General features: G+C 33.7%; 1 long non-coding RNA gene across 1 annotated transcript in view; it reads right to left on the bottom strand.

Moving 5' to 3' along the window:
- Positions 1 to 18508, bottom strand: part of LOC108965862 — a 52314-nt gene extending 33806 nt beyond the window's left edge. Inside the window, exon 1 of the long non-coding RNA XR_001993143.1 lies at positions 18034 to 18508. This is a non-coding gene — a long non-coding RNA (uncharacterized LOC108965862). The remainder of the gene's footprint in view (positions 1 to 18033) is intronic.
- Between the last annotated feature and the right edge of the window lie 7491 nt (positions 18509 to 25999).

Raw genomic sequence — 25999 nt, 5'->3', positions numbered from 1 at the left:
GTGAGTTTGTGAAATATTAAAAGGGAAGCCATTTTGTTTTAACTTTAAGACTTTATTAGCCTGTTACTTAGCAATACAACTTGAAGCGGTGATTATGAGTATGTGCGAATATAATGGTGAATATTTGCCAATTAGTTTAGTTACTACGACGCATTTTATTACTGTGATAATTAAAAAAAAAAAATAAAATAAACTTAATTTATCAAATAAGATACCTAAATAGCCAAATTAGTTGAAAAATATTAACAGTTTAAATTGCTTATATTGGATAATCTGCTTAACCTTTATACAGTTGACACTCCAGAGGTAAATACTTTACCTAAGGTATTTCCAAATTTGAAAAATATGTTAATATGTTAAGGTAAGTCTCTCTTCTTGTAATAATTTAAACTCCAACGATAATTTCTGGCCCAAATCTATTGAAAAGCCAGTAAAAGTTTATAAAACGTTAAGAAAAAGGATTGTAGAATCGATCTTTCTCGTCATTCGAGTCACCCATCCACCTATATTTATTACGATACTTTCAAAAAAGATAAAGAAACAGTGCTTGCAACTCGATTTGTTGGCATTAAAGTGATAGCAGATGATAGCAGATCATCTCTTACAGATCGTCTCAACACATTTTGGTTAATGTTTTGGGTATGAAGCAGATATAGTATAGATTGAGGCACTGAAGCCTATCCCAACCGTGGCTTATAACAAGTGTATGGAAAATTAAGCGACATGCTAGTGTTGTTTCAAAGCCTGAGAGCCACCTTCGATTAGATGTATTAAGATATGATTTGTTCCTAAGACGGTCAGGGCAACGTAAGCGGCATCGACAGGTCTTTTGATCCGACTAGGTGCCGCGTTGAAAGAGTTCCTCCAAATAAATCAGGAATGTTTTCTGTCATTACAATAATTACTTAGCCACAATGAAAAACTTAAAAATTATTTATTGTATTAATAGCACCAAGAATAAGTTCATGAAATACGGTAAGTTTCTTTGCAGTTTTCTCGAGCATGGGCTAATTTAAATAAGACTTAAGTACATAATATTTCCGTAGAAACAATTTTCTAAAAACTCGTCATTAAGAATTTACCTACCACTTTTCTGCTGAAAACTAGCGGGTTTTGAATAAAAATAGAATCCTTCATTGCATGCTTCATAAGAGTTCCGTGAAAACCTCTTATACCACGAAGCGATGTAAAACCCATAAAATTGACCTAAATTTTTATAATGAAAATGTTTCATGTTACAATAACATGTATACATTTGGGTAAAGTAATTTCATATATATATTGCAGATAAAGCTATCTCCGCTCATTGAGACAAGTAAATTGGGAAAAATCTCAATTTTAACAAGAAAAATCAACAAGTAGACTAGACCAAAAGGGAATTAGTTATAAATAGATACATGTATTTCAATAGTATGTATGTATTGTAATAAGTGTTAGTGTAATAAGTGTTATTTCGCTGTAACTCATACAAATACAAATGAAGTCTGTTGGATTGCGTGAAACTTTTCGGAAAAGCCATTGAAACGGCTTAATAAAATACGCAAAGCACAAATATTTGCTCTTTTGATGACGAAATTTTCATCGAGCTATCCAAAGTATATATTTATGTCGAGTTTTGCGTTTTTTTTACTAGCGTTTTTCAGTTGCTCGTATACGCAAATCCCACAGGACACCTGTAAGCACATGCTACGTCGCGCACATCTGTCAACATTGTGTGCCCAAAAGTGATCCTTGTACACACGCTGACAGCTGTGCGCGCGTTATGTTTACTTATTTGCATGCGTGCTTGTGCATATTTACGCTGTTACGCTTAGCATTGACATTAACCTTACGCAGTCATGGCGTATGAGTAATGCGAACTTTTAAATATTGCACTTAAGCACGACATTGACATCATCAACAAACAGAGAGGATAAAAAACATAAAAAAAACAAAACAAAGTAATTAGAAGAAAATTATATGAAACAAAACGAGGGCCAAAACAAAATAAATTTAAGAACAACAAAAAAGTAAAAGTGAAAATTTAAAAAACAACCCATCAATACTTGAATTAAGTTTTTTGAAAACAATTTTTTCAAAATTTTTTGAAAATGACTTTTAAAATTTTGTTTGAAAATAACTTTAAAAAACTTTTTTGAAAATAATTTTTCAAAGTTTTTCACTTCCTTTGATAWCCAATTAATTAATTGACTTCAGCTGTCAAAATCCTTATAAATGCGTATCACTCATCATTCAATTTCTCCAACAGAGTGTGAAAACTGTTTTCGCAATATATGGCGCGTGTGTTCTTAACAGCTAGTTGGCATGTTTAAGTAATGAACGAAGCGTTGAACTTTTAGTTTTAGTAGGGGTACAGTACAGTACAGTTGTTTGTTAAATAAAAATAATTTTCTTTGTTGAAAATAGCAAAATAATAAAGAAAGAGGGACAAAATAGTTGCAGAAAAAGCTTGTAAAAATTTTGAAATTCTTGAAATTTGGAATTTAGAAAAATTTCGGAAGCACTGACGTTATAATATTCATTATGTGCGCAGTTGTAGCCATATCTTATCCAGTTATCTATGATAAATTTCGTGAAGATAGCTTGTCAAATAAAAAAATTTCCCACACAAGCACTTGATTTGGATTGATCAGCTTTTATGACAGCTATATGCTATAGTAATTTGATCTGATCAACACCTTCAGAAATCGTATAATTGCCTTGTGCAATAACTTGTGCCAAATTTCGTAAAGATATCTCGTCAAATAATACATGGTAGAGATTATTTCTTATGGTTCAGTTTGTATGACAGCTATATGATATAGTTATTTAGATATTGACGATTCCGACAAATGAGCAACTTCTTGAGAGCAAAAAGATGTATAGAAATTTTTAGAACGGTAACTCATAAACTGACGGATTAATTCGCGCATATACAGATGAGCAAACGAATGTATCCAGTTCAGAATAAAAAAAAAGAACAAAGCAGTAAAATTTTTCAACTAAGAAAAATTTCATCAATGAATTTCATCAAAAATGAAGATAAAATTTGATTACTTTTGAATAAAAATTCACCAAAACAAAGCTATTTTTACTCACTTCACTTCTCTTTATAAGCAAATGAAGTCTAACTGAGTGCATTTTGTGTGCATATTTACCGCAAAACAGAAGGGCAAATCAATGAACTCATGTAAAGCATTTTATTTCCATTTATATATATATACATATACTATATATATTATATATACATACAATAAGTTTCTGAAATTCGATATGCGTATATGTATATGTGTATAGTATATAAAATATGCGATTATCTCTGACGGCATTGAATGCAATGGGTATTTTGTCATTCTTTTGTCTTGAGCTCAGCGATAAATGTGTCAGCTTGAAGCCGTTTGGTGTATGGCTTAATGAAGCTAATGGGCTGGGTATGTGATAATATTCGCACATACTTATATATTTATTTCTTGCTTAGCTAAGTGAGAATGATTAAAGCGCAGAGAAGTTGCTAAATTCGATGATTTGTAAGCAATTAGTTTGCTGGTTGAGTGACTTGTAAACGATAGTGAATTGGTTTGGTCTTTCATTTATGTCTTTAAAAGTTTAGTTTTTGCAAGTTTTTCATTAGATGCTTTATTAATTATTACGCAAAAAGTAGTTTATTTTAAAGTTATTCTTTCAAGTTTCCTTTAGAAGTGAATGACATTTGTTTTCAGTGGTATTACTTCCGACTCCAAAACACTTTATTTAAAATGCCAAGCAATTTATGGAAGCAGACCCAATTCCCTAGGTCTGCGTCCACAGGGATTACATCACCTGAGTCGCGCCCAGTAACTCCTGGAATTGTACAGAGTGCTGGAGCTTTGTGGTCATATGTAATATGGGGCAATAGGTCGCAGTGCAAAACCTCAATTTTCTATCAATCCTTATGAACCTGAATTTCTGGGTGGACAAGGTATAATAAATAAAGCATGGCATTCACTTCGACAAATCAGCGACAGTAAACCGAGTGAACTGCTTTTGTTGCTGGTAAAGTTATTGCGTCTGTATTTTGGGATTACAAGGAATAATTATCAGTGACTATAATGGAAAGCGAATGCCATTCAATACGTATATGTAGCGTTATTGGAACGTTTGAAGAATATAGTCCAAGAAACGTAAACATATTTGAAGAGAAATTTACTTTTTTATTGAGAAGAATATATGCAGCGTGAGAATTTTTCTTTTCTCAGTGCAACTTCATTCAACACTCTAACGAAAATACAATGACCTAAAGATTAAATGTCGACTGAGACTCTTACAAAGCAAATTGACATTGTACTACAGAAATGTAATAAAATTTTTTGAAAATCGAAATTTAATTAAATGAAATTTATTTATTTCGGTTTTTGGTGAAATAAACAACCTTTAGGTGAAAAAGTGTACTACACTCGTCAGGAACAAACAAAAAATGTTGCTTGAAACCTAACCTCAATTTAAAAACAGAAAAAGTAAAATGTTAATAAAACCTGACACCATTTTGCAGAAGTGTGAATTAACGAATTCGCTTCAACTGCTAGTAGCCATGAAATTTACCTTCATTTAGCAGTAAATTAGTCGGTGAACAAATCAACAGATATAAAAGCAGGGAGGAGAAAACAATAATAGCTAACATGGGAGTATATCAGTGAACAGTTCATTGGACGCAAATTGGAAATGTACACAAAAGGTTTCTACTAAACGCCAAAATATGTAATACAACACCAATACATACGTATAAACAGAATAACCATAAAAAGTATATAAATGAATAAATACAGATGTAAATGTTTAGTTGTTTACAAATAAGTGGTTTTCGGCACAAGTGAGTAAGTAAATACAGTCATGCGTGCTTATCTGTCATTTTGAGGGCTTTGAGATGACGAAGCTTTTTTTGTGATTTTTTAATAATTTTAAAAAACGTCAAAACACAGAAAATAATATAAATAAATCATTTAATCCGCAATTTGATTTTCAGAAATGGTAAGTTCGGATGGGCGTATGACCTTTGTTGTAAGAGATATTTTTCAAGCAATAAAAATATTTTCAATAGAAAATATTAATAAATAAATAATTGATGTTTTTTTAATCAGGTTTTGGGGTTCATCCAGAAATAGAATTCACTGAACTTTTTTTTAGATCCAAAAAGTAAATTTTTGATGCTTATATACTATATTGTAATTATGAATGCTTCAAAAAAAATTTTTTTTTATTTATTATTTTTAACAAAAAATACTAAAAATGTATTGAATTTTTTTAATAATTCTGCTTTAAAATTTTTGACCATTTTTGAAGTCAAAATTCTCTTAAATTTTGTCATGCATTCATTTTGCACGTTCGTATAGAATATTTGTGTATATAGCGAGTAAATACAAAACATATGTACATTTCGTAGATATACTTCTCACATGCAGGGTACATACATACATGTGTAAGCATTTATCACCTTCTCCCGCTTGCAATGTTTGATTTTAATTTTAAAGGCTTTGTTGACGGAAATTATTTGCATATGCACGAATTCCACGCAAATACAAGTGTGTTGACGCTTATTGTTGTCATTGTTGTTGATGTTGTGATTTTTGCCCATCACTTCACCACGTTATCATTTGTAGTGGCATGTAGTTGGGGTTTGCGCATAGCTCAGTCCGATAAACAGAAAATGTGAACAATCAGCTTGTCAGTTTGTGTGCGAGAACCACAATGGTAAATTTGTATTAGGCCCGTCAGGGACACAACAGCATATGAATTGGGCATAGCAATTCGTAATCAATGCGTTTCGAATCTGGAATTTTCTATTCACAAGAGTGATGATGCTACGTTTTGGGTCACCAGCCGACTGTCTGTTGTCACTAGTAACCGAGGAAACGCGTGATTTTGGCTTAACCCTTACGTGTGGGTGGCAAAGAGGGTGTCGGATAGCAAATAAAGTACAAAATTATTTAAAGAGCGAAGCCAAAGGGTTTATTACAAATGGGTATGTTTTGTTACTAGGTATTAAAACAACCAGGTTTTTTCGAGTTATCTCGTTTATTATTCGAAATATTTACTTTGAAGTCTCATATGAAGGCAGAAGAGCGTTGGGGAAGATATGCAGAGATGTTCTTCTTATTTACTGCCATTCAAAATATATTTGTATTTAGGAGATATATTTGGTAAGGGTGTTAAGAAGACTTCGTTTATTTGTAATATGAAAGAAAACATGTTAGGCAAAACATGGTCACCAAACTATACTAAGATTTATCCCTAGAACACCGAAATATGTATGCATTATAAAGTCAAGAAAATCTAGCAAAAAAATATGAATAAAAAAGTTCATATGTCTGACCTTAACCTGGAAAAAATATCCAAATATCTGTTCTAAAAGAAATGATTAGAATTTCCCTCATAATAACAGATAAATACTTATGAAGTCAACAGGTAAAACCGGAATATACGAGGGAATACCTCAAGATCAAATTTGACTTATACTGGCCTATTTTACTTATGCGCGCAAGCCGAAGCGATAAAACGTTTTTTTCTAGATAGGTCTGATGATTTTTTTCTAGCCAATAGGAAAAGATGCGGTGATTAACAGAAGGTTTCAAGACTGGAGCATACTCTTGTAGAGCCGCCAGAGGTGATCTAATGACTGATGCACAGGGCAGACTAAAATTATGGAGAAACACTTCTCCAGCCTACTGAATGGCAATGAAAGCATAACACCAGGAAATGGTGAACCCGATTCCACATTCCCCAATCGATATCGATGGAGCCTGGATGTTCCATTGTCCGACCATGAAGACGTTCGAATAGCAATTAACCGTCGGTATGCTCTTACCAATTCAAAAAAGGGAGAGCCCACAATCTTCTCCAACTACCGTGGGATAAGTCTCCTCAACATCGCGTATAAGGTTCTATCTAGCGTATTTTGTGAAAGGCTAAAGTCAACTGTCATCAAACTGATTTGAGCAATACCAAAAGATCCATCTGGATCGGGTAGGTCCTCTCCAAGCCGTTTAATACCGAACGAGGTTTCTGACAAGGCGACTCCCTTTCATGCGACCTCTTCAATCTACTCATGAAGAAAATAATTAGAATTGCAGAACTAAATAGAGAAGGTACTACATTTTATAAGAGTGTACAGCTGCAGGACGTTATGTTTTCATGAACACAGGTAATTGAGTGGCACACAGGGTTCAGTGAAAGTCGTAATATCATCGAAAATATGTCTCGTAGTACAATACCATTGTCTATTCATCTCTGTTAATGACAATAACATTGAAATAGTTAAAGCAAGAGTACTTAAAAATCGTCACGTTGGCATGAGAGGAAAAGAAGATGATCTCTACAACATATTGGTTAATGATTTCGGAATGAAACGTGACTTATATCAATGTACTTGAATGAGAGACTCAGATTCTAACATGATTTTTACTAATTTATCAAAGAAACATGACTAGAGAGTCATTGCTCAGTCACCGTATTCGTTAGGTTTGGTTCCCTAAAACTTGTTTCGGTTTTCGAAGCTGAAAAATCTATTTCGGGCAATTCGCCATGAGTCTGTTTATATTTATATAAGTACAAATATCGAGAGACACAATTATAATTTTTGACGAACAGCTACCAAACACAGACTTATTAATATTTATTTGGTAGAGATCAAGTTTCAGACGAACTTGTATGAAAGTTTGTACAGAAAACGATTTTATTGCTCTGGGGGCTCTACTAACCATTTTTGACTTTCGTGATATTTTTTTTTTTTTTATATATTCTTGGCTATAAATTGACTATTATTAACTTAATTGAAATATTTTTCCAAAATGTTATTCATGTCAATACACAGGTATTTTCATTGCACACACTTTATTGGCATTATTATTATTGTTAATTGTATAAAGTGTTGCAATGCAATCAATTTCATATCAAAGGCAGAATCTGACAGCGCCGAGTGATAGCAGCCACTCCCATCGAGCGCCATCGAGCGGCAGTAAAAAGGAAGCAAATAAAGCAATATAAATAATCTACGAGCAAGTGAAGACACTGGGGTATAACTGTATGGTAGATGGGTATGCATTTTATTGCTGCTTGTATGCAGTTGCAAAGAAATTGTGGAGAGTAAAAGTGTGCAGAAAATTGTCGCAAAAGTTTCAAATGGCAATTAATAAAAACTTTTTCATGAATAAAAATGTCAAAACGACAAAAAGAACATGAACAGATAGACAGATAGATGAAAAATGTGGGGAAGTAGTAAAATGCTTGTAGCGTTTTTGATGTATGTGGGCATATATTTATGTGTGTGGTGCAGGAAAGGTATATAGGCGTGGCAAAGTTCTATAGAGGGGTAGTAGATTACTTTCTCACACTTACAACATATTATATCAGACACAAGAAGAGTAAATTTGTACTTCTCACACAGTAACTCAACTTGCATTTAAAATAATTTTTTGAGATAATAGCATAAAATTTTAAAAATAAAATATAATTTTCATAGAAAATTGTAATAGCTGAAGTAACATCAGAGAATATAAATTTATATTTAACTCTCCTCTCCATTCACGTTCGAGTATTCCCATTATTTGCTCAATTGTACGATACCAGCAATAGAAATTATGTTCTTATACCTGATAGGTGGCGCTGATCCAAACGTTTTTATTATCTTTATAGGAAAGCAAAAACAATTCATAAATAACAAATACAATGAACGTTCTATTAAATCACGATATATCGTGACGCAAACACTGCATTCGCCTGAATTGGTTCCGTGTGACTTCTGCCTATTCAGCAAAATCAAACGACCGCTCCGGGCAAACCATTTTAAGTCGACTGAAGACATTAAACGTGAATCGCTACGCCCATTGAAGGCTATTCCGGAAACTGACTTTAACAACTGTTTCAACTATAGGTAAAAAACGTTGGCATAAGTGTATTGTGGCCAAAGGGCCACAGAATAAATAAAGAATTTTAAAATTATGAACAAAGTCTTATTATTTTTTGCTCGCGGATAGATATGCTCAGTAAGAATATTAAAAGAGATTTCCAAAAATTCGTGTAAGACTGATGCTTTTTGGACCAGTCCTACTTGAATCATAAAATTCAATTTGTAAACTAGTATTTTTTCTGACTAGTTTGCGCTTTCACAGCAGTGTTGTTGTGTAAAAAAGGTGTGTGCGTTAACCATGCAAAGCAAAGTTCAAATTCAAAAGCACAATTTGAACTTGCACATTTTGAAAAGGTTGCAAGGTTGCCCGATGCAATACACTGATAAGCAATGTACAAATATGAAAAATAAATGCACACAATGCAACGAGCATTTAAAGAAAATATTAAATAAATGCAACGCAACGAAAACGCCGAGATTTTGAGTGAATGAGTGCGGGATATTAGCGAATGTGACTTCTTCCCTACTAATTTTTATTTTCATTAATCTCTTTTGTGTGTGTGTGTAGGTAGTGGGAAATTGCCACATGGCAAATATTAAGTTTGTGTGCACTGAAGAATTTACTCAAACAGCGGAGGTCACACTAACATATTTACACACACATGTAGTTAAATACTTATAATCGTATGATGTGTGTGTATGTATGTACACACTCATATTTAGACGCAGATATATAGACATTTTTATGTGCGAAAGATAAGCCGTTGATGGCAAGCGTCGCAAGTGCAAGTCACGCGTTTCACAGCGATTACCGTGCCACGGGCACGCTGCAAGTTTGAGTTTGAGTTGTAGCTTAACAGGAAACTTTTAATTTAATTAATTTAACCACAATGGCACAATCAGTCGACTGCTGTTGCTGCATACATGAGTATAAATGTGTGTGCATTTCTCAAGTAACTTGAAATTGAGTTGCATCACTGCAACATATTGCAACTGTTCACTTTACATGCACGAGTGCGGGAAGGTGACGCTTAAGCGCATCAAACGCTATTCAATTTGCCTCTTTACCCTTTTAGCGTTGCAAAAAAGACATGCGAAAGCATAGTATTCACACACTTATACACTTTAATTCATTTACACATTAGGGGTGTTCACGTTTTTTTATAAATCATTTGCACATTTTTAATGTTTTTCCTTAAAACTATTTTAAAGTGAAAAAGTCAATACTCAACGGAAATAGTTGAGTAGAAAACATAAATTTTCAGATATATTATTTAATACTCTTACCTTAAACTCTTCAAGCCTACTATTCTTCTTCTTTTTCAATCAAGAATTATTATACCCAGAATAAGTTATATTAAGTCTACTATGAAGTAGGAAATGTAGAGATTTGATAAAGTGATAACAGGTCAATTGAAAAGTCTCCGGCCTGTTACATGATGGCGTTACTAAAGTTAAATTTATATGATTTTCAGTTCGTCTAAACCTTCAAAAGGCGCGTACATAAATTCGAGCTGTCGGATCACTAGTTTGTGATTTATATCACTTTGAGAGCAGCAATGTTTGTTATTGTAAAAAAATGGATAAAAAGGAGTTTCGTGTGTTGATAAATCTGGTTTTTTGAAAGGGAAAAATACTGTTGAAGCCAAGGTTTGGATTGATCAACATTGCTTAGACCGGGATTACCAGGGTGATCGATAATTGAGGAGTGACCACAATGGCACAATCAGTCGACTGCTGACAAAAATCCAATTTTCAGTTCTAAGTTCACAACTATAACAGGTAATTTTTTACTTTAGATGATCTTGTAAGGAGTTATTCTGCCAACGCGGGCGCATCGTTTTTCCGAGATAACCGGAAATGTAGTCGCAATTACCGAGTTTAAAATGTTGTTTTCTAAAATTTCGAAACTTCTTTGTTAATAATGTATATTTGTAACAATTAAAAATTCTATTAAAATATTTAATTTTTGCCCTTTCTGTTCCTGAAATACGGGCAATGACACTTTAAATCAATTGAAGCTATTAATATATTTTTTGGACCTAAAGAATAATTTCTTCATGAAAAATATAAAATAGACTGCTTGAACTTCTAATTTCAACAATAAAGCTTTTCACACCCTAATGCACTTTCTCGTGCCGTAGCTACTTTCTCTTCAATTTCTTAAATCCAAAAATACAGCAGCAACACTAAGAGAGAGAGCATTTACGAAACATATACATACATACGCTCATACAAACTTGCACGCAAATGCATATGGCTTAGTTTCTTAGTTAAGTGGTTGCATGGAAAAAATTCTTTTGAAAATTGCCTTAATTTTTTAACACTGTCACATTTATGATATATTACCGATGCTTTACAATATGACTTATAACGCGTGAACCTATGAAAATATATATGTATGGAGGAAAGCATTTAACGTCTTCCTGTTTGATGCATGAGCAAGCGTGTGCGAGCAGACAGTCCTCTCATATCATCTTAATTCATATGGGTGACCAGGCATAAATGGGTTGTTGAAAAGTTTTGCTGCTTGTCATGATTTTAATGGAGCGATATGCATTTATAAGCGCGCAATTAATTGCTTTGATGGAGTGTAAAATAACCTTGATAAGGTTTTATTTGATTAACCTATGAAAGTCTATGGAAGAAAGTTGAAAGAGAGATTATAAGATCGAGACGTGAACGTGTTCGTAGATTTTGAGACTACAATCTAGATAGTAAGTAGCCTGCTTATATCAGTTAAGAATTTTGTACTTTGGTTTTATACTTATTTTAAAAACTCAGAATTTTACCGTCTTTTGATCAGCTTGATTCATCTGTGTTAAGTTAGGGTTCGTTTTGTGGCAGAACTTCTCGACGTATACCACACTTATAGAGTTGAATTACTGGTTTTTAGTGGTGCCATAACTTTAAGTTCTTAAGAAAACCTTCACATTATCACAAATCTAAGCCAACTGCAAATGGACAGCGGAGCACCGACCCTTTTGCGAAATGAGCCAATGAGCTTGGATTGGCAGATATATTTATTGTAACAGTCAGATTTTAGTATAGTTGGCTTATAGCTGATACAAACCCTTTGATTTTATGGTTCAAAGAGCTGGAAAGTGTTCAAAGAGCGACACTCACAGGACAATCATAGGAATACATGACAACACTAATAATGGCGACCAATGCAAATCTAAGCGTAGAACCTGTGGACACTGCTGCCAGGTGCATTGTTACGAAGACTGCATTTAGACTTGAGCTGTATTAAGCAGATACGTTGTGAAATCTTTAACTACTTCAATTGCATCTTTAACAACTGGAACTACTTCAGATCGAATATAACTTAGCTCGGGTTAGTGGTTGGACATATTTTAAGATCTATTATATAAAAATTTTGTCTCAAAATTTTGGATCTTAGCTTGAGCGAAATGTGGAAGAAGTTCTTCTATCGGCATCCATTAAATCTCGAATATCTAGTATCTTTTAAGCAGAGTTCCGTAGTGCAGCTTTTTAGAAGTTTGCATTTACTCTCATTGAAGAGCTGCAATATTGGACTTGAACTCTCTGATAGTGCACCCAAAACCAGTTAAGGGCTGCTTGCATCAAGCTACTTTGCTATCCGACCGGTCAGATTACTAATATGTCGCACGGAAAGTGCCAAACATGTAAGGAAGAAGGCGTAGCGGTATCCTCAAGATACTTTGAAGACTGAGATTGAAACATTTTGATAGTCACAAGTTGAAATTGTAGCTCTTGCTTCGATGTCATTTATTTTCAACATGCCACTTCCCATACATCGCATCTATCAATGGATTTATTGAGATAACACTTCGGTGATCAGATAGTTTCAAGTTTTGGGCCATACGATTGGCCACTAAGATCGAGTGATAGACTTTTTTCTGTGAGAATTTTTAAAGTTTAAAGTCTATGCGGACAATCCCGTTTTAATTCAGTTACCATAATCTTCAAAAAATAAATTTCAAAGAATGTTCTTTCGAGTGATAATAAACATTTCCTAATACATTTTAAGTTGTTGATGTTTATTGAATCTCGAAATGGTTCAAGCTTTAGTATAAATAATACGAAAATGGCGAAAACTAAAATTCGAATGGCATATCTACCCTATACATATTTTTAGAAAGAAAGATTTTATTAAATAAAATATCAAGAAAATTTGGAACAAAAATACTATACAACTTAAAAATAATACTAGTAAAATTCTTCTAATGAATGTTTACACCTTTCTCTTTGTAAGAAGTTACTTCGTCTTTTCTTTTCACTTCAATTGTTAATTTTCCCGTTGATAAAATAAATACAATCCTTGCAAATTACAACAGGCATATTTTTATATAATGACTAATTGATTCTACAATACTTGAAAAAGCAAAAACAAAGCAAACACCACTCTCACGAACAATAGCAGCTGATATGCGTCCATATGGATGGAGTAAGCTGCGTGTAGAAATCGAGCAACGCATAAAAAAACAAAAAAAAAAAAAATAATGACATGAAACAATTTATTAGTGAACTTTTGTTTCCAACGCACAATAAAATGTACGCCAAGGGTTAGCGATAACAAGACGCAATAAAAACACCTCCACACCAACAACAATAAGAGCAACAACTTAAATAAACTCGCTTAGAGATACACGTGGAGCGTGTGGCATGGAAAGGGATTAATTGCATTCAATAAATTTTATATGACTTACTAGTGTAATGCTCCATTAGTTACGACTAAATATAAGCAGCTCATGAGTTGTATGAAACCGCATGAATTCTGGGCAGCAACAAAAGCAGTACAAATACAAAAACAATATGGACAAAAATTTGAAAAAAAAAAAAAATGTCTAATAGTTAATAAACGCGAGCATATCGCAGAAAACGAAAACACTAAACAATTGTATAAACATAAGATTCAAAATAAATAAAGCCGAAAAAAGTATAAACCAACAACAAAATGCAAGACAGCAACGGACGAAGCCAAAAGCAGAATGCGCATTAATGAAAACAACAAACGAGACGAGAGGAAAATAACGAAATGGTTTTATGTCTATACTCGTGTATATAGAAAGGAAGAGGAAGACATAATTCATTTGCGAGGGAAACGCTGCAATGCACAAGCACAGGCACGACACACCCATACACTTTAAAGGAAATAACAAAAGCAAAAGCTTAAAAAGGCGCAAAAGTTGCAAAAAGTTGGCTGTGCGAAAGCGGTCAGGTGAAGTGGTGGCGCTAATTCATGTTGGCTAATAAAGAGGATGGGCATACACGTGCAACCGATTATATACACACATTCTTGAATACATACATATGTATGTAGCACATAAATTGGTCACAAATCCAGAATGATGTGTTAACGAATGTTATAGTTTCCACATTTTTGTATTTGTTTAGGAAGAAATAATATTTACCCATGCACTATTCCACCTACGACAACGAGGTATTGATGTTTTGAAAATATACTTCAGTGTACGCAAATGCTTTACTTTTTTCTTTCATATAACATGTGATTAGTCACATAGTTACGAGGTGTAAACAATTGACAAATATACTTTGTTGCAAATTAAATTGTTTTATTTTTATTTTTTCGCATTTAACCGATTAGGCTAATCTCGGATTTTCCGAAAATCTGAAACTTTTTTTCTTAAAATACATTTTAAGGTTCTACGAGTAAAACATTATTCAATTGATAAAATAGTAAAAAAAAATTCCTTCAAATCTGCCGTAGTGTCAAATTTCGGGTCGGTTAGCTTCTTAAAACTGTATTTTTCAAATCGGGCGACAACGTACTCAGGACTATCACTAAAATCCACTTGAAATTCATTTTTTCTAAAGATTCAAAGTAAATTATGTAATAAAAAAAATTAGATGTGCTCTTATTATTATACATATGTATATTTTTATAAATACAATTTTTGTAATTTTTCAAAAATTGAAAAAGATTACATAAGCCCGCAACTTTCCGAGAAATTGATAAAAAGCGAAAAACTTACGTATTTTACTGAAATATTTTGTATAGTTTTTGGTTTTGTTTTAGATAGCAGGAGTTCCTGGAATTCCATTAAGAGTCTATTTAGAAAAAAATAAAAAAAGTTGAAAAAGACCAGTACACTCCGTTTCGTATCAAAATGTCAAGAAAAATTTCATATGTTCAAATAAACATTTAGCGTAGACTGAAAAATATAAACTCTATTCGTTTTTACTTACTCACAGAATAAATTGACAAAGTTATGCCTTTCCTAGGCTATAGTCTGACCTAATCCCTTAAAAAGGGATCTTTCTATTTTAAAAATAATTGGAAACTACCCCATTGGTAAGTTCAGTATATAACAAAGTAAATAAGCAATATTTTCCACGTCTAAATCCATTCTCAAATCTATCGTTAGCTAGCTTGGATTATAGATATACGGTTATATATATATAAATGTTTAGGATGACAAGATGCGTTGAGGTCCAAGTGACTATCTGTCTATCCGTTCTACCGTACAAGTTGTAACTTCAGTAAAAATTGAGATATCTCGATAAAACTTGGTATATGGGTACAAAAAAAAAAAAGTTCGAGTTCGTTGATGGGCGTAATCGAACCACTGCCATGCCCAAAAAAATTTATTGAAAATGTATAAAATACCATAATAAAACACTAATTGAAGATATGGAACTGTATTTTGGTACAGGAGATCATTGACGGACACCTCTGATTTTATTTTGTTTAATAAAAATATTTCCCAAGCCGCTTAAGTTACAATAACCAAATTCACTCACGATGAATCCCTTTTAGAAGTCCTACCGGCACTTTAAAAATATATATAATCGCAAGATAACTCCGTCCACTCCTTATATAATGGATCTGTTAAGAGGAATAGACATAGAATTTTACACTCGAGTTGGTATGAGAGAGCTTTGAGAGAGCTTGGGTAAAAATTGAGTCACGGGTGAGGCATTGCTCTTTTTGTAGTGAAATCACCTATCTCGCGACTCGACTAACCGATTTCGACTAAATTTAGGACATAATATTAATCTCTTATTCCTATGTGGTAGTATGAAAATGGGCGAAATCGGATTACACTTCCAATATATCACTTTTCATTACACAAATGAAGAAGCAATTAATATAACGGTATATAACTTTGAATGTATAATCCCTTTCGAGTATTTCGCCTAATGATCAAAAATTGTCCAAGTCTAACTAAAACTGCTCAAGTCCCTAGGTACCGAATATTTGGACCCCAGTGCCTACAAGTATAGTTGACTTTTGAGCTCAAATATCGGTCAATATATGATATATATAGTTGAATTTCAAGAATAATCCTTTCCTGACAACGGTATGTCTGTATGGGTTTAAACGGGTCAATATTTCCCTGAGATCCCATATACCTAATGTATAGATTTCTGAACTTTCAGTTGACTTTATACTGCATATGCTGGTCAATTTGGGATCGGATCTTCTGATCGGTGTTTCACACTTTAAGATCGGTCTTGACTTTTGCAAGTTGCAAAAGTATAAAACGTTAGGTTTCTTGCTTCAGGGTTGGGAATCAGCTCTTTTTGCATTTGACACTGATCTTCATCGAGCAGCGTCTCCAATTGGCCTTCCATCACCTGAAATCGCTGTCTTTGAAGCGACAAAACCAAGCACAATATGTGATGTTACTTAGGATAGCACCTCCGTAAACTTTTTGGAGTTCGCAATGTGCTTCAGTCGCCGATTTATTCGACTGAAAGAGGCAAGTCAACATTTCCCGCAAATGACGATTATTTGTCAAATAAATCAGATACATTCGGCAACCAAAAGTGCACATGCCACATACAAAAATAATTACTGACTTTGTTGGTAGACACGTAATTAATTTTTCAAATGTCTAGGTTAACTTTATCGCGTTTTGGGTATATCAACATCGATCACCACTAAAACAGCTGGAGCTATCTATTGACAAACAGCGGAAACTTAGTCACGCACCAATAATAAAATATCATATATCATCCCCTAAAATGCAAAATAATGTAACAGCACTTTTCATAAGTTAACAGGCGAAGCTCTTAGCAGTTGCTGGTAAATATCTTTTTGTTTTTAAAACGGCCTATCAATACTTAATGCATTAATGAAATTTTAATGCCAAAATGGTTTAAATGAATGCTCTAAAATTTTAAGTAATATTTATACCTAAATACATATATTCTTACTTCATATATATTTTATGGCAATTTTTTCGAGGCAACCATTAGATATTAAAAATAAAGTGCATTAAATCGCTAACCACAACTATGCCATATTGATACACGCGTGCTTTGAAATATTTTTAAAATGCTATAAGATAGTTTACACATACACACACACATGCATTGATCACACGCGCAACTAGTTGTAAAATTATATATTTTACTTTTAATGCACGAGATTGCATTCAATGTAAATCACATTTTGCAATTAATATGGAACACAATTTTTTGTTTGCGAATAATTTCCCTGTGCTGTTATAGCAACACACAACAAAACATATATTTGTGGGCAACTAATGCACTACATACCATGTACATATGTACATATGTGTGTACGAATGGATGCATCAGCGAGTAAATTTGTTAATATGCGCCTATGTTTGTATGATTTGTATGTTCACATGTGGGTATGTGTGTATATACAAATGAATATACTTTTGTATAAATGTATGTATGTATGTTTGTATATATATTATACGCATGTAGTATGAACAAGTATAGGTAGCGAGTACACGTACTGCTTATAATTCATTAGCTGTCCGTCTGTCCGTCATTTGTGCATGGCACGGACCGTATGAAATAGAAATGTAAACACACACATACACACACACACACATATATATATATACACATGTCTTCCAGCTACTTAGCGCACTTTGCAATATGGAAATAAACTAACTGTCTGTCAATTTGCTATTTTGCAAACCCATTGCATTTCGAAAAGTCACTTTGAAATTTCTAAAATTTCTTCTGCTGCGAAATGGCGCGCTGTCGCACTTTATTTGCACGAAATTAATAAAAGTAATTAAGTGAACTTCAAGTAATTAATCAAATTAAACTTCAAAAGCATTTGGCTTTTGCTTGGTCGCTTTGGTTGGCGTGTATATTTATCGCGCATATATGCTTAGGTACGAACTTGTAGGCAAATATGTGAATTTATAGTTGGGAATGAGTAAATGAAAGTCACTTACGCATTTTAATTGATCTGTTAATTCATTTTATGCGCCACTAACCATTCAGCAGCTGTGATTAATTAGCAGCAATTTGAGTGCGCGACAGTGGCCGCCTGCGTTGTGCTGTTTGTGTGTGTGCTGTTATGTGGCACAGCGACAGCAACGACCGTCGGTGCAAACGCCCGCGCGGCTGCTTGGCAACCTTGGCACTGACTGTGGCTATGCGCTGTTGTTTTTGTTCTTATTTTTCAATTCCAAAAAAATTTTCTTGCAAAGTAAAGCAATTAATTGTATACACTAATTTGTTTAACACTTTCAGGCATTAGTGGCTGCTTTGTTTTTGGCACTGACACTTTACTTCGCTGGCTTCACTTGAGGAGAACACTCATACGCACAGGTGGCCGGCGCGGCATTTTTGAAACACACTTGTTGTGGACGCGCACAAGTTGAAATAACGTAAGTGTATTGTAATAATTTTGAATGCAGTCACACTATTTTGAAATAATTTTGTTGTAATTTTTTTTTTTCAAATTTTTTTCAAAATTTTTTTTTCAAATTTTTTTAAATTTTTTTTTCAAAAAATTTCTTTTTTAAAATTTTAGTTTTTCAAAATTTAAAAAAAAAAGAAAATTCACGTTTACCATCAAACAACAGAAGTTTGTATTGCGATAACTTTTAATACAGTCACAGTATTTTAAAAAAATTAAATTTTTTTTAAATTTTGTTTTAAAACTTTTTTTTAATTTTTTTTTTTCAAAAAAAAAATCTACATTTTTCACATTTGTCACTTGCAACATCCAATAACGGAAGGGTTTTGCATTAATTATTAATATAGTCAAAGTATTTTTTAATAATTTTAATGTAATTTATGCATTTTTTCAGATTTTTTGGTTTTAATTATTCACACAATATTTTTATTTTTTTTTCGAACAAAATTACGGAAGTATATTGCAATAATTATTAATAAATTCACAATGAGTATAAATTACTTTCATGCAAAATTTTATTTTTTTCACAATTTTTTTTCGAAAAAAACAGATTTCAAAAAATAATTATTTCCACACTTATTTAAATTTATAAATATTTTTATTTCTTTACATTTCAACGCTCACACCTGCGTTCACACATTATATTTACAACTGCTTGCGCACGCATTTACACTTTTTGCAAATTTTTTGCCGCTGCACACACAACTGTTGCTGCTCTTTGCTTGCGCTGTTGTCAATTGCTCTTCACCGACTGTCGCTTTTGCTGTTTTTTGACTTTAGCACTCACGTCGCTTTTAAATTTTTCAGGTTTGATTTTGTTGTGTTGAGGCGCGTACTCGTCCCGTGGTGATGTGTTCCGGTCAACGCTTGAGTGCGAAATGTGCGCGCGCCTTTTTTCTGTCGCCTACGGTCCGTGTTGCGTTGCTTGTGTCGCCGGCAGCGACGCTGGCCGCATAACACCAACACCAATGCCACCCACAAGCATTTGTTATTTGTTGTTATGGCTGACCGCTGTAGCTCCTGCAGTAATGCCAGCCAGAGCGTCAGTCAAAGTCAACACGAACACAGTGGAGCTCATCCGCTCGCTTAGCAGCGCTTGCTGGGGTCAGTACACTGCTACTCTCGCTGTTATTGCTGCGGCTGCTGATGTGTGGTGAGAAATTCTGTTCTCATTAGCTTTGTTCTGAGCGTCGTAGTTGGTTTTTGCCATCACCTGCCTTTACGAAATTTTCGATAAGGTTGATGAAAGCTGTAACGGCCGTGGATTTAATTCGATGCTTTTTAATGTAATTTATTTCGATGGGTAGCTAATAATCTATAAGAAGCAAGTAATAAGATTTATTTGAAGGACTTCAAAGTAAAAGGTTCACTCAACCCAAATGTAACAAAGGTTTCGGACTTGGCTAAATGTAAGCAAAGGTTGTAGCTAAACGTAAACATAAAATTCATTTACCTGATAAAATGTAAGGAAAAGGATCATTCACCTTAGAAAATATAAACAAAGGGTTTATGGATCCCTTAAGATGTAAACAAAAGGTGCAGTGGACCCAAATATAAAAAAAGATTCTTATCTTTGCCAAATGTAAAAAAAAAGAAATTTGGATAAATGTAAACAAAAAGGTCATTGACCTCATATTATGAAAACAAAAGAGTCACTGACCCACAAAATGCAAAAAAGTGTCACTAACTATAAATATAAACAAATGTCATTACCCACGGCTATAACATCAATAAGTTAAAACAAAACGGAACTTGGAAATAATTGTTTTGGCATCAAAGCTATAGCGGAGGATATTAATTACATCCCTTAAGCATAGCCTCAAGAAATTTCTATTGATGTTTTGGATTTGAAGCGTGTCAATACTAGACTGTACCAAACAACCAGAATTTTTTGCAAAAACTACATGGAGTAAAGGTCGGAATAGAGATGCTTGGCAACGTAACCCAGGCCCCTACATTCATCAAACATATCATTACTGAAGGCTTCCTAGTCGAAAGGCTGGATTAAATATTAGCATTCTTGTATTAGCTTAGGAGACAAATATTGGTGAATAAAGAATTTAAGAGGAATACCATAGGGGATTCGGCAGTTAAGGCACCATTGGCTTAAGTAATACATTTAAAAATTTAACAATCATCATCTATTTCATTTTTCTTGCTCAAGTTTCAGTATTTACTAATGTTCTTCAGAAACACTAAAACTACTGGCATAAGTGATTGCTACAGAAAAAAAGTGCTAAGCCTCTGACTAACCAATGTAATAGAAAACTGTCTTCTAAAAAAATGATGGCTATGCACACATATTGATGAATGATTTTATGAACACGAAGTTTGAGCTTGAGTTGTAACAAAATATGCTTTACTACAATATATTTTTAGAGAATTAAAGCTATGTTAAATTACTATAGCCCTTGTAACAAGCAAGTTCTATGTACTTAATAAAAAAAAGTAAAATTTCCCATATTATTATATTTAATAGTCTTCGCTTTCTTTAAAACAAGCTTTTTCTATAAGCTCAAAGGAACTTTCCAACTCAACTATTGATTTCGAATTGAAGCGCATGAAGCTTTTTGAGCCCTTCTGTTTAGGATGTGGTGAATTGGGTGAGTCCTCACTACTACTATGTTATTTTTCTGTGTAATTTATAAAGAAAAAGAGTAAAACTACATTCACATGTAAATGCACTAACAACCTGTTGATTCTTAACATGGTCGGAGCATCTGTTTCCAGTGGTGAATTAAACGTCAAATATTGTTGCAGTGTTGTACGGACTATATATATGTATGTAGAATATCTGCACTCTCGCAACATGTGTCATAGTTTTGTTCACCTACTAATCCAGTTGGCTATGTTGTATGTATGTGTAAAGTAAGAAGGATGACGAGACGAATTGTGACCCGCTACCAATGCAATTCGTGTAAGGCTTAACAAGCTTCACAGAAACATGGTACAGAGTATATCGCTGTTAACGATTATGTTATTTCAACACACAAATATCTTAAAAATAATTTTCAACTCGATTTCAACGAAATTAAGTTCATGATTTTCTTATTATGTCTCCTTCGCACAATTGGAGTAATATTGGACTATAAGGTTTACTATACGCTTGTCTTTCTGAAGCTTACAAAGTGCATTCGGCGTTTTTTAGGATTAATGAAATTATTCAACAAACAAGATCCATTAAATTTTTGGTGTTGAATTAAATATCTGGTGTCAAAACGTTCAGGATATTAGCAAAGGCCTTCGGTGATAACTATTTGTCGCAAGCATGTGTTTTCATTGGTATAAATTATGCAAAGAGGGTCAAGAACGCGTTGATGACGAAGTACGTCCAGGGCGGCTATCAACGTCAAGTGGTGGTCAACACGTCAATAAAATGAAGGTATTGGTGCTTGAGAATCGATGATTAACAGTCACAGATCATACTGAAATCGTTGAAATATCAAAAGGATCAGTGAAAACCATTTTAAAATATAATTTAGATCTAAGCAAAGTGAAAGCTCGATTGGTTCCAAAATCACTAATTTCTTTCGAAAAACAGAGTCGCGTTAACGTCTGCGAAACAATGCTTTCTACTACGAAGATGTTATGAAATGAGCCTTTGATCTATGCTTGCGATCCGGAGACAGACCATCACTCTGCCGCATATCGTGGTAAAGGTGGGAAACCAAAAAAACCACGTCAAAGCAGGTGAAGAAGCAATGTTTTGTTGATTTCTTCGACTATGGAGGTATGGTGTACTGAGAATGTCTTTAGACAAACTGTTAACAGTAAATATTAATTGAGGGTTATGCATCATTTATATGAAGCTTTTTGTAAAAAGAGGATAACGCACTTTCGCATACTGCACCGATTCTTCGTGAATTTTTGCCAAATTTTCAACAAATATTATGACATAACCACCGTATTCACCTGATTTATCTCCGTGTGGATTCTATTCAACAAATATTTTCCTCCGCGGGGAAACCGTTTTGAGTCAATTGTAGATATTAAAAGTGAATCACTATGCGCATTGAAGACTACTCCGGAAATTGACTTCAGAATTACTTTGAAGGGACTACATAGATTTTGCTGAATAAGTTAAGAATTTTAAAATAGTTAATATAAATAGATGATTAATATAATTGCAACTTATTTTATTTTTCATAATATTTTTTTACTTAAGAAGTAAAGAAAAAGTAAAGTTTCACTATTTGAATTGAATCGACAGAAAGAACCGATATTGCAGACGCTAACTATGGGATTCCGCTTTTGGAATATTTTGCAGTTCCTATTTAAACAATTTGTGACATGCAAACTCTTATTCAATATATGGTAACATCAAATGCGATATATTGATTTTAACTTCCAAGTTACTGAAAGAATTCTTTTAGCAAGAGGCTATTCTTGGGGTCTGAGACTAGAAAATAATCGCTGGTGACTAGATTCCAACATAATGATAATATTACAAATGTGGCTCTCCTCTTCAAACACTCCAAATGCAATTGTCTAATATCGTTATTAATGTTATTCATATTACATACATAACAATTTTTTGTCTACTGGCTAGGTTAGATCCACCTACAAAACATACCGATTCAATACTATGGCGTTCCTCTCATAGAAACTGTACACAGTTTTCAGGCTATCCCTGTAACTTAGTTAATAATCAATAGCGATAGGCCAGATGTGGTTTTTAGCTTTTCGACCCAGCGATAGAGCTATTGTATTTTTTTATGTTGTAACCTGGGAATTTAAGAGATCAAATTTCAGAGTATTGTCCCAATAAATTACAAAAGTTTAGTTGCTTAGGCTATATTTTTTATCTTGGGATCAGTTATTCTTTATAAGTATTATCCTTGATTTCAGATGATTTTCATTTTCACCAAACTTTTTATAAATTTTTGTTCAAACAAAGAACACAAAATCACAACTTTTAGCAATATTGAGATGTAGAAAAGAATCTTCAAAATCATAAAAACTTAACGGCTTATCGCCTAGGTAAACTCAGAACACTTCCTCAATCTAAAGGGGTCTAGTGATCCATGGCTAGGAGTTTTGGGAATCGCAAAAGACAAAGATCCAGGATACCTTAGGTTCGAGAAACAGCCTTCTAACCAAAGATTGGTAAGAGAATGTTTTCAATAAAAGGACACCAGATTGTCCTATTCAAATTTCGATGCGAGTTTTTCTTATTTTTGAAATACTTGTCTTTCACTATGTTGAATAGTCAAATATATCGCCTGAAAGTAAAGCCCACAGAAATGAATCAACATATTTTGAGCAGACCTGCTCTCATATCAATGTGAAACGCAAACAAGCAGGCATTAGGGATTATGTGGCAGAATGGTCCAAATGTTTGTGTACCTACAAGAATTTCTCATTAAAAATGTACCCGTGACCGAATTGCAAGCGGATAACGATTAATCGGTGCACCTACGCACTGTTTACACATACAAACATAGAAATAAATCATACAAGTACGCGTGTGCTCGTTAATCTTGAAAGCGTTTTATTTAATTGTGCATTAAAGTCGGCAGATAAAAATATGGAAATACACTTAACGCGACCGTAACAAAGCGATGATAAAGTGTGGCATGCACAATGCGTGCAAATGCTACGCCCACGATCCAACTTGGCACCTATATGCTTGCATATACGTATAAATGTTGGACACAAACCTACAGTTATGTGAGGTGGGCGAACGGAAGCGCTCGTGAAAGTGCAGAAGGTGCTGCGTCCAACAATTTCCACGGGTCTACGCTCGCATTGGCACGTATGCAAGGCACCGGCTGCGAGTGCCCAGCCATGTACGGCGACAGTTTGAGAACCATTTAGACAGTCTATCTCCTAATTCAACGGATTCTCGTCGATGGTTGGAGCTTAATTATGCATTCAACGTGTGCGCGCAGTTATAGCGCCCACCCGGTGACGGAAAGTTACAAATGCGCTTGACCAATGTGTAATTATTAAATGTACGATAGATATCTAATCTATGTACATACATACGTGCATGCGCGTCAATGCGTTCATCTTCGTTGGAAAATCAAGCTATTGCAATGTGTCTTGAAATTAGGCCGATAATGACTGTTTTCATTGACGTGAAAAATATATTTCGACCGGTGTAAGACGACTTCTTATATATATATATATATTTTATTTAAATTTTTTTTAGAAATATCTTGTCGAATACTTATAGTATATTTATTCGGTTTTTAACTGACTATAAAAGTAACACTTTAAAACAATTAAAATACATATCATAGATATAAGTATATAAATATGTATGGTTAACTTATACGAAAGTTGGGGGTAGTATTGCACCGATTTTATCTATTTTAATCTATCATAACTCACATACAAGCTCCAAGCATATGAAGTAAAGACAGCCAGATGTTCGCAAAATTCTGATATTATTTATTTGGGAGCTAGGTCAAGTTTTCACCCAATTTTATCTAATTTAGGCACAAAGATACACTGTTGTGTGTGAGTAAAACACGCTTGATATATGTGGTACAAAGTCACCTGGAAGTTAGAAAATCTTTACATTAGGTATATGGGAGCTAAGGAAGTATTTACCCGATTCAACCCATTTCTAACATTCAGACATACTGTTGTCAGGAAAAGATTTTCTTGCAACTTCAATTATATTTGCTACATATTGAGCTATGTTTTCTGGGGTCCAAATATTTGGTACCTAAGGGATTCAACAGTTTTAGTTGGATTTGAGCAATTTTTAGTCATAAGGTAGCATACTTTAAAGTAATTTTTAGTGAAAAATTTTATACCGTTATACCAACAGCTTCTTGATTTGTACACTGGAAAGGAAAAGGTCAGATGTAATTTATAATTGTGCTATATGACAAGCAGGCGCGGTTGCCGTCTGATTTCACATTGGAATGTGAGAGGAATAATCGTTATATATGGAGTGGACGGAGTTAATGTAAGATTTTTACGGTACCGGTGCAGTATATAATTTGGCTATTTTAGCCTAAGTGGTCTAGAAGATATTTACAATAAAACTATTGTGCACAATCGCTACACCGAAAAAGGCCCTTCATACAGAAAGCTAGCAAAACGACTTAAATTTAGTGTAAATAGTGTGGAAAATATTATAAAAAACTTCAATGAAACCTCTTCTCTTAAATATTTATCAAAAAAGTAGGTGATAGAAAGGTCCTAGTAGTCAAAATCTTGTAGCAAAGGTGTTGGCCTTACTAAACCAAAACACGATAAAGCTTTTTTTATACACTTTTTTATAATACCCTTCACAAATGTCAATTTTATATGTGAAGGGTATTATAGCATCGGTGCAGTAAATTTAGCCGTTTTTCATGTCAATCACACTCTGCTACCAAATATCTTTGATAACTCAGTACATAATTTTCTCTTTCTCTAATTTCTCTTTAAACACCACTGCGTATACTCGATATTAAATGCAAACATATTTCCGCACAAAAACGTATAGACTTCGTTCAAATGTCACAGTACAAACGATAATTTTCTAGCACAATAAA

Source organism: Bactrocera latifrons, unplaced genomic scaffold, assembly GCF_001853355.1.
Source record: "Bactrocera latifrons isolate USDA-ARS-PBARC rearing strain unplaced genomic scaffold, ASM185335v1 scaffold_15, whole genome shotgun sequence".
NCBI lineage: Eukaryota > Metazoa > Arthropoda > Insecta > Diptera > Tephritidae > Bactrocera > Bactrocera latifrons.
Note: the sequence above shows the minus strand (reverse complement) of the source record. Positions and strands in the feature narration are given on the sequence as shown.